Below are 6831 nucleotides of genomic sequence, written 5' to 3'. Positions count from 1 at the left end.
TTCTCGCGTAGATAACATGGCTGGACTTCATCCCCACGTCAATCCGTACCTTCTGAACGAAGGCAATGCTGGATGGTTTGGAGAAGAACCAGAGGAAGATCATCCAATTCCTTTGAATGATCAACATGCTGAAGATCTTTCAGATGATGCTAGCTCTGAACCCGAAGTTGAGAACCTACCCCCGGTAGCTCCCATTCCAAACCCTAATCCTCGTCCGACTTTTCATGGCCCGAAGCCTCTTAGGGTAGAATTCTTGGAAACATGGAGCGAAGAGCAAGGTCAACCTATGTCGTTTAATGGAGAACGAAGCTTTTACAACTTAAATGAAGGGAGCTCAGCAGAAAAAGTTCTACCAATCCGGGTCTGCAAGGTTGCTCGAAACGAGATTCAGGGCAGGACAACTCTCCATCATATCGTAGAGGTTGATGCCGATGCAGGAATGCATACCATCCGCACCAATCGCCTTGAACACACTCATGAGAGGTCTGAGAGAGACCATGAGACCCTGCTGCAAGCCCTAGCTGAAACACGAGCCGAATTCATAGAGCTCCGAGTACGCCAGAGGGTGTACGAAAGACACCTGCTTGATATGGAACGTCAACTAGTTGAACTAAGGGTTCACCATAGGGGTGACCGTCACCAGTAGGAGATGCTTAACTTTCCTTCTTTGTTTTAAGGAATCGTTTTCCTGCCTATGTCCTATGTGGCATTTTTCTATGTTACTATCTTGTACTGTAAGTACTTTTGATTAGACCTTCTTGCTGTCAAAGACTTTTCTACTCCAAATGGGATGTAAGACCTACTACAAGGTAAAATTTCCCAAACTTATTGTGTCATGAATATCGATATTGAAAGTCGACTAACTTCTATGTCACTCTGTGCTCGAATACTTTCATCATATTATCGTTGGAGTCTATCTGAAACCCACTCTAGTCTAGTTATTGGACTAGGGTAATCTAACCAGAATCGTTTTCAAGCCTCTTTCAAAGGTTGGATCATATTATCCACCAACCAATAATACCCCGGCTTGAACGAGAAACGTCTTGAGGCCATTCTACAAACTTACTTCTACTCTTTACTAGGACTGTATCATAGGGATGTAGGTCAAACCCACGAGAACATATTTCTATTCTTTACATGCACGATCAAACTACATCTAGGTTCAACCATACTCGCTCACAAATTCATTTTATTTCCATGTAACAGAATCATGTCGCTGAAGAAGAGTGATCAACCCATCAACAAAACACCAACTCTTCAGATTGATGCAGCTACCTTTCAAGTTGCAGTCTCAGTTACCGTGACAGCTGTTTTGACTCACCTTAACGCCAATAACGCAAATGTTAAAGGTATTGTTAGCAATAATTCCAATCCAAGTAACAATCAAGTACCTGAACAAGTAACGAACCACCACGACATCCCGAATCTCAAGCCCAAGAATAACAAACGAAAGTTCTGGGCTAAAGTTAAAGGAAAATCACCCCAAGGGGCGAGCAAAAGATAACAACCTATGGCAACCTTCGCAGCCACGACATCTGTACTTCCTACTACCATCCCTTCTGGTATTCCAAATACCCCTAACCCAGCCAGACAGTATGTTGGAAACCTACCGAAGTGCAATAAGTGCAGCTTCCATCATCTAGGTAGTTGTCATCAGTTACACTGCTATAATTGCAACAAGAACGGACATACTACCCGCTTCTATAGGACTCAGATTCAACACATTACTTCAACCACCAATTTTGAAGTTTCTCGGATATGCCATCTATGTGGCGTGATGGGACACTTCAAGAGGGACTGCCCAACAGAGAAGAACGACGGCGGAACAAGAGGAGTTTGACCTCAGAACGGAAAAAGGTAACAAAGGACCCTACTATATTATAGGTTCACTTCCAATCGTCAGTATTAAGTATGCTTTTAAACTGTTTTAAAACTAGTGCAACTCGAGTCTTATCTTTTGCGAGATCCCGTTAGTTAAGGGACCCTCGTGCTGCGTATACTTGCCTTTTGTAGTATACCTTGTTCGCAGCAATAGTCTTGTAGTAAATCTAAAGTATTGTAACTCTATTAAAAGTTGCACTGTTTTGTTTTGTCTATAACACCTTTATGATCAAATCTAATGTCCTTACTTACAAGTGAGACCAATATTATCATACAACTTGATTCAATTCGATCCGCACAATACCAGTTTCGTGCGTAAACCTCTTTCTCCGAAATCGCCTTTCTAGCGAAGCCGTCATTTTCGAACTCCGAAGTACTCATGCATAGAGTACTTCATGTTTCTTATCCTTTCTGAAGAAACCTCATCAAATCTCCCCGAAGTACTACTCGTACAATACGCCAAGTTCAAACCAAGGACCTTTATGGTTGATCTATCGCTGAAAAATGTATACACAGGGGTGGTATATAATCAAGGTTCTACAGGTTTAGAATTGATGATTCCACTTTAACTTCTTTTCCTCGTTGGGATGTGAGCTTAAAGAAGAATCATTTATTCGACTACCTTTCAATCTTAATTATATATGACTCGTATACACGAGACGGTGATTGATGAACCATGTATGACTTCTAATATGAACTTCAGGACGGAGACTGTCCAAGGCTACGAGTAATCGTGTCGTCATGCAAACAAACTTAGAACCCAATTGATAAGATTAAAACTTAATCTTGAAGATTGATTAGATCTTAAACAGGTAAATAAAGATTAAACAGCAAGAACACGAAAACAATAAACAACTCAAGAATGAATCAAACGTGTCGAATGATTATAAAACAACCCTCAGAAGAGCTCGACAAAGAACATCAACTATAGAGGGTTAGAAGGTTTACAGGAACGATAAAGAAAATCAAAGCTATCGTAATTCTCTCTATTGTATTCTAGATCGTTACCCTAATATGCATGCAGGCATATTGTTATATAGTAAACCTAACAGGCTCACGATTGGACAAGCCCAAACCAGAGTACAAAACTATTGGACTATTAACCGAGCCCAATGACGCAATACTAAACGAATCTGCAACCCAACAATCTCCCCCTTTGCGTCAATTGGAGCGAGATCTTCACTTCTTGCTTGGGCCAGCAGCAGCGGCAGGTACCTTCTTCTTTACAGTCTGAAACAGACGAGAGATAAGAGCAAGTATCGTTTGTCTGAATCTGATGTACCATTGAATCATATCGTTGAAGTATTTGATATCATCCGCTGCATTCTCTTTACACCGATGGATGATCGACAGCACATGCTCTAGACAAGCAGTGGTATAAAGATGTTTATCCGCTAAGGCAAAGAGACATTTCTGTCCTTCTGCTCTAGTGAACATGACCGAATTACGCCTCGGGTCAATCTTGCCCATCTTCATCTGATTGAGATCACTGGCTGATCCAACAGGAGATATCTTCGGTTTCTTCTTGAAGACTGTGGCTATCTCCTGATCCATCAAGGCGACCTCCATGATGTAACAAACTATCATCCTTTTGAGATGGTCTATAATTTCACCATATTCAGCTTCATTCATCAAAAGAATGTTATGCATAACGATCCAATCATGGGGGTTGAGGTTCGGTAGATCTGCTAAGGATATAAGATGTTCGGTTCTTGCAGACCCTCTGATCACCCTGAACCGAACGTTGATGAATCTCCCTTCGGTATTTGGCTTCAGAACCCGAACATTAACGATCTTCTGAGCGCTCCATGTTTGGTACTGTGGTTGAGCAGCTTTCAGATAGAATTCGATTAACTCCCGATCAACCTCAGGATTAGGATGAGGGACTTCAAAAATGTTGGAGAAGGCGTGGAAGATAAATGCCTTTTGGGTCAAGGGCATATCGAACTGCGAATCGACAGAATTGTAGCAGTCGAAGGAGATCACCGGTTCGAGCCATAGGATGCTTGGAGTATCTATGGCCTCCTTTATCATTCTCTCCCGAGTCCAAGCAGGGAAAAGAGTCTTCCTGCTCTCGAGGTGATCGTGGGCTTCTTTCTTCTTGCGTTCGGCTTCTTCAGCTTCTCGCGCCACACGAATGTTTTCATTTTCAACATTGCGACTATTTTTGCGTTTCAACAAGTCAGCAATGGTTTCTTTATCATCTTCATCCTCTTCCTCAGCTATTTTCTTCCCTTTATCCTTCACACCCGAACCCGAAGTTTGACTAGTGGGAGGAGGTTTGGTTGTGTGAGCAGCTTTTGAGGAAGGAGGTGGTTTCGATCCGGACTTCACTTCTCCCCCTTGTTTCGGAGTGGACACGAAACTAGGAAGCCCTTCAATTTTGCTAAGAAGGTCCAGGGCAGGAGCAAGTTTTTCAGCAAGGGTTCGCCTCACCGAATGATTGAGAATCGGATCGTGTGCTTCCAGGATGTTAGATAGGGCAGAGTGTACATCCGAAACACATGTTTTGATAACCTCCCGTTCGGATCGAAGAGCCTCAATTTGTTGTTGAGAATTGGAAAGCTGAGTGCTCTTGACCTTAAGGGCGGTGGTTTTACTTGCAAGAACGTCCATTAACGAGTTTTCGGCAGCGAGATCCTCTTGAAGTTTAGCGAGGCGCTCGTCAATGGAGGCACGAAGGGCCGAGTTGTCGTCGCTGATGGATTGGCGAAGGGTAGCGAACGACTTCAACTCCGTTGAGACGAACGTGGCCAAGTGTTGAACGATTGGTTCCAACGTTGTCTTTGTTGCATCAGCACTCTCCTGTAAGGACTTTAACAGGGAAGAGGCTTCAGAGAATAGTTTATCGAATTTTGCGGTCGCTGCCTCACATGCTTTTGTGGAGGCGTCTATTGTTGCAGTGGCAGAGGCGACGGAATCATGCTGAGCCCTGGAGAAGGCATCAGCAATCGTCTGAAGAGCAGCTTCAGAGAGAGAGAGGACTGAGTGTTGGAGGATGAAGCAAGAAGCAAGTCAACCTTCTCATTTAGCTCCTTAAGATGCTTCTTTCTTACTGGAGCATCGTCCTCGTCGTCGTTTTGGACCTGAAACGGACTAAAGTAGACCGAATCGAAGGTCATATTTTCCCCGCCAAGGAAAGGGTTATCTCCATCAGAGGCATGATCTGGAGATGTTGGGGGTGGGGAAGCTGGGGGTGTGGTGGTTTGTGTAGGTTCAGGTTGAGTGTTGGTAGGGGTAGTTTCGGGTGGTGGTTGAGTGTGGATAGGTTCGGTTGTATGCTAGGTTTCGGTTGTATGAGGAGGTTCGGTTACCGGTGGTGTTTCAGTTGCATCGGTATGAACCCCCGTATCAGATACGTTGGTTGTAACCTTTGCAGTTGTTGTTGTTGTGTCAGTGAAAATGGGTGGTGGTATAGGGAAAGAGGTTTTAGGAATGGTAGTAGAGGGGTTTATGGTGGGAATGGAAGTAGGGATTGTTTGAGTGGGAGAGGGAATTGGTGAGACATGGATTTCCATGTCTGGGGTATGAGATCGGGGTGGGGTGTTGCCTCTTGGAGGGGTTTCACCTCTTTGAGAGCCGTCCGAATCCGAACTCTCACCTTCTGAGTCACTCGAAGAGGAAGCGATTATAAGCTTTTGCTTCGGTTGAGTCTTTCGCCTCTTCGGCTGCGGGGACTATGCAGCTTTGGTTGGTTTCCTCTTCCTGGGAGAAGGACCTTTAGCCCCTTTGGTCACTTGCTTCCCTTTATCCACCTTTTTGCCCCTATTAACAGGCTTGTCAGCATCGTGGATGGACTTAAGCATTTCCTGTGTGAGTTCCCTAGGTCCAGACTGCTTGAACTCCTTAATAGTCCTGATGATCCTGCTGTCAGATGGAACATCGTCGTACATTGTCTCCGGAATTGAGCCAATGAAAGAAAACTTGGATGCATCTGAGACGATAATCTTCGTGGTATGAAAAGTACCGATCGAAGACATCGATGCACCGACAGCAGTGGGGACATCAAATTTATCCATCGCCCATTTTGTGATGAGAGTCCAGAACCAGGCATACGACACCTCAGAATGTCGTGAAAAGGAAGAGAGGCTCTGGATGAGTTGTTGCCAGAGAACAAACCCATAGTCAAGATTGACACCGTTGTAGACGCCATACATTATCGACAAGAAAAGTCGACTAGAACCATCGGATCCTGAGCCCCGTTCAGATAAGCCCTTGAAGAGGACTGTGAACATGTCGTTCCATTGTGGCGACAAGCAGGATTTTTTAAACTTCGCTACGGAGGTGAGCGCCTCCGTGTACCCCATATTGTAAAACATGTTGTAAAGGTGCCCAATCGGAATCGTCTCCGGATTAATCCTTGAAGGGTCAGCAACAAACCCTAGCAGTGTACCAAATCGTTGCCTTGAAATCGAGGTCTTGTGATCAGAAACCTCGAAGAACACCCTATCGACTGCTTTATCGTAATGTGCAGTCGCATACACCTGCGATAGGAGCTCCATGGGCACAGATTCAACCCTAGAGAGTGTAGGAGCGATTTGTGAGTACTTCAGGCACTCCATGATCGGAAACATGTAGGAATCGTACGCCTGATGGGTTAGGTCAATCACCAAACACTGTTGAGGGCGAATGGGAAGGATGTGTGAGGTGGCATGGACTGATGATGATTCTGCCATTGTTGAAGTTGGGATGAAGAAGATGAACAGTAAAGGCTTTAGGGAATTTTTTCTCTCTTGGAAAATCAGATGTAGTAAAGAGGTAAATGGTAGTGGAGACTGCCTTTTATAGTGGATGAAAGGAGAGAGAAAAATCTGTTCAAATCTTCTATGGAAATACGAAAAGGTTTTCCAGAATGACAGATGCGTGACAGTTAAGGCATGCGATGATCACGTAGGAAAGAGAGTGTCAGATTCCTTGGAACACGCCGCCCAACAAGCGCCGTTTCAGAAG

The sequence above is a fragment of the Lactuca serriola genome, chromosome 1 (genome assembly GCF_051521515.1).
Source record: "Lactuca serriola cultivar US96UC23 chromosome 1, Lser_US96UC23_V15, whole genome shotgun sequence".
In the NCBI taxonomy this organism is placed as follows: domain Eukaryota; kingdom Viridiplantae; phylum Streptophyta; class Magnoliopsida; order Asterales; family Asteraceae; genus Lactuca; species Lactuca serriola.
Note: the sequence above shows the minus strand (reverse complement) of the source record.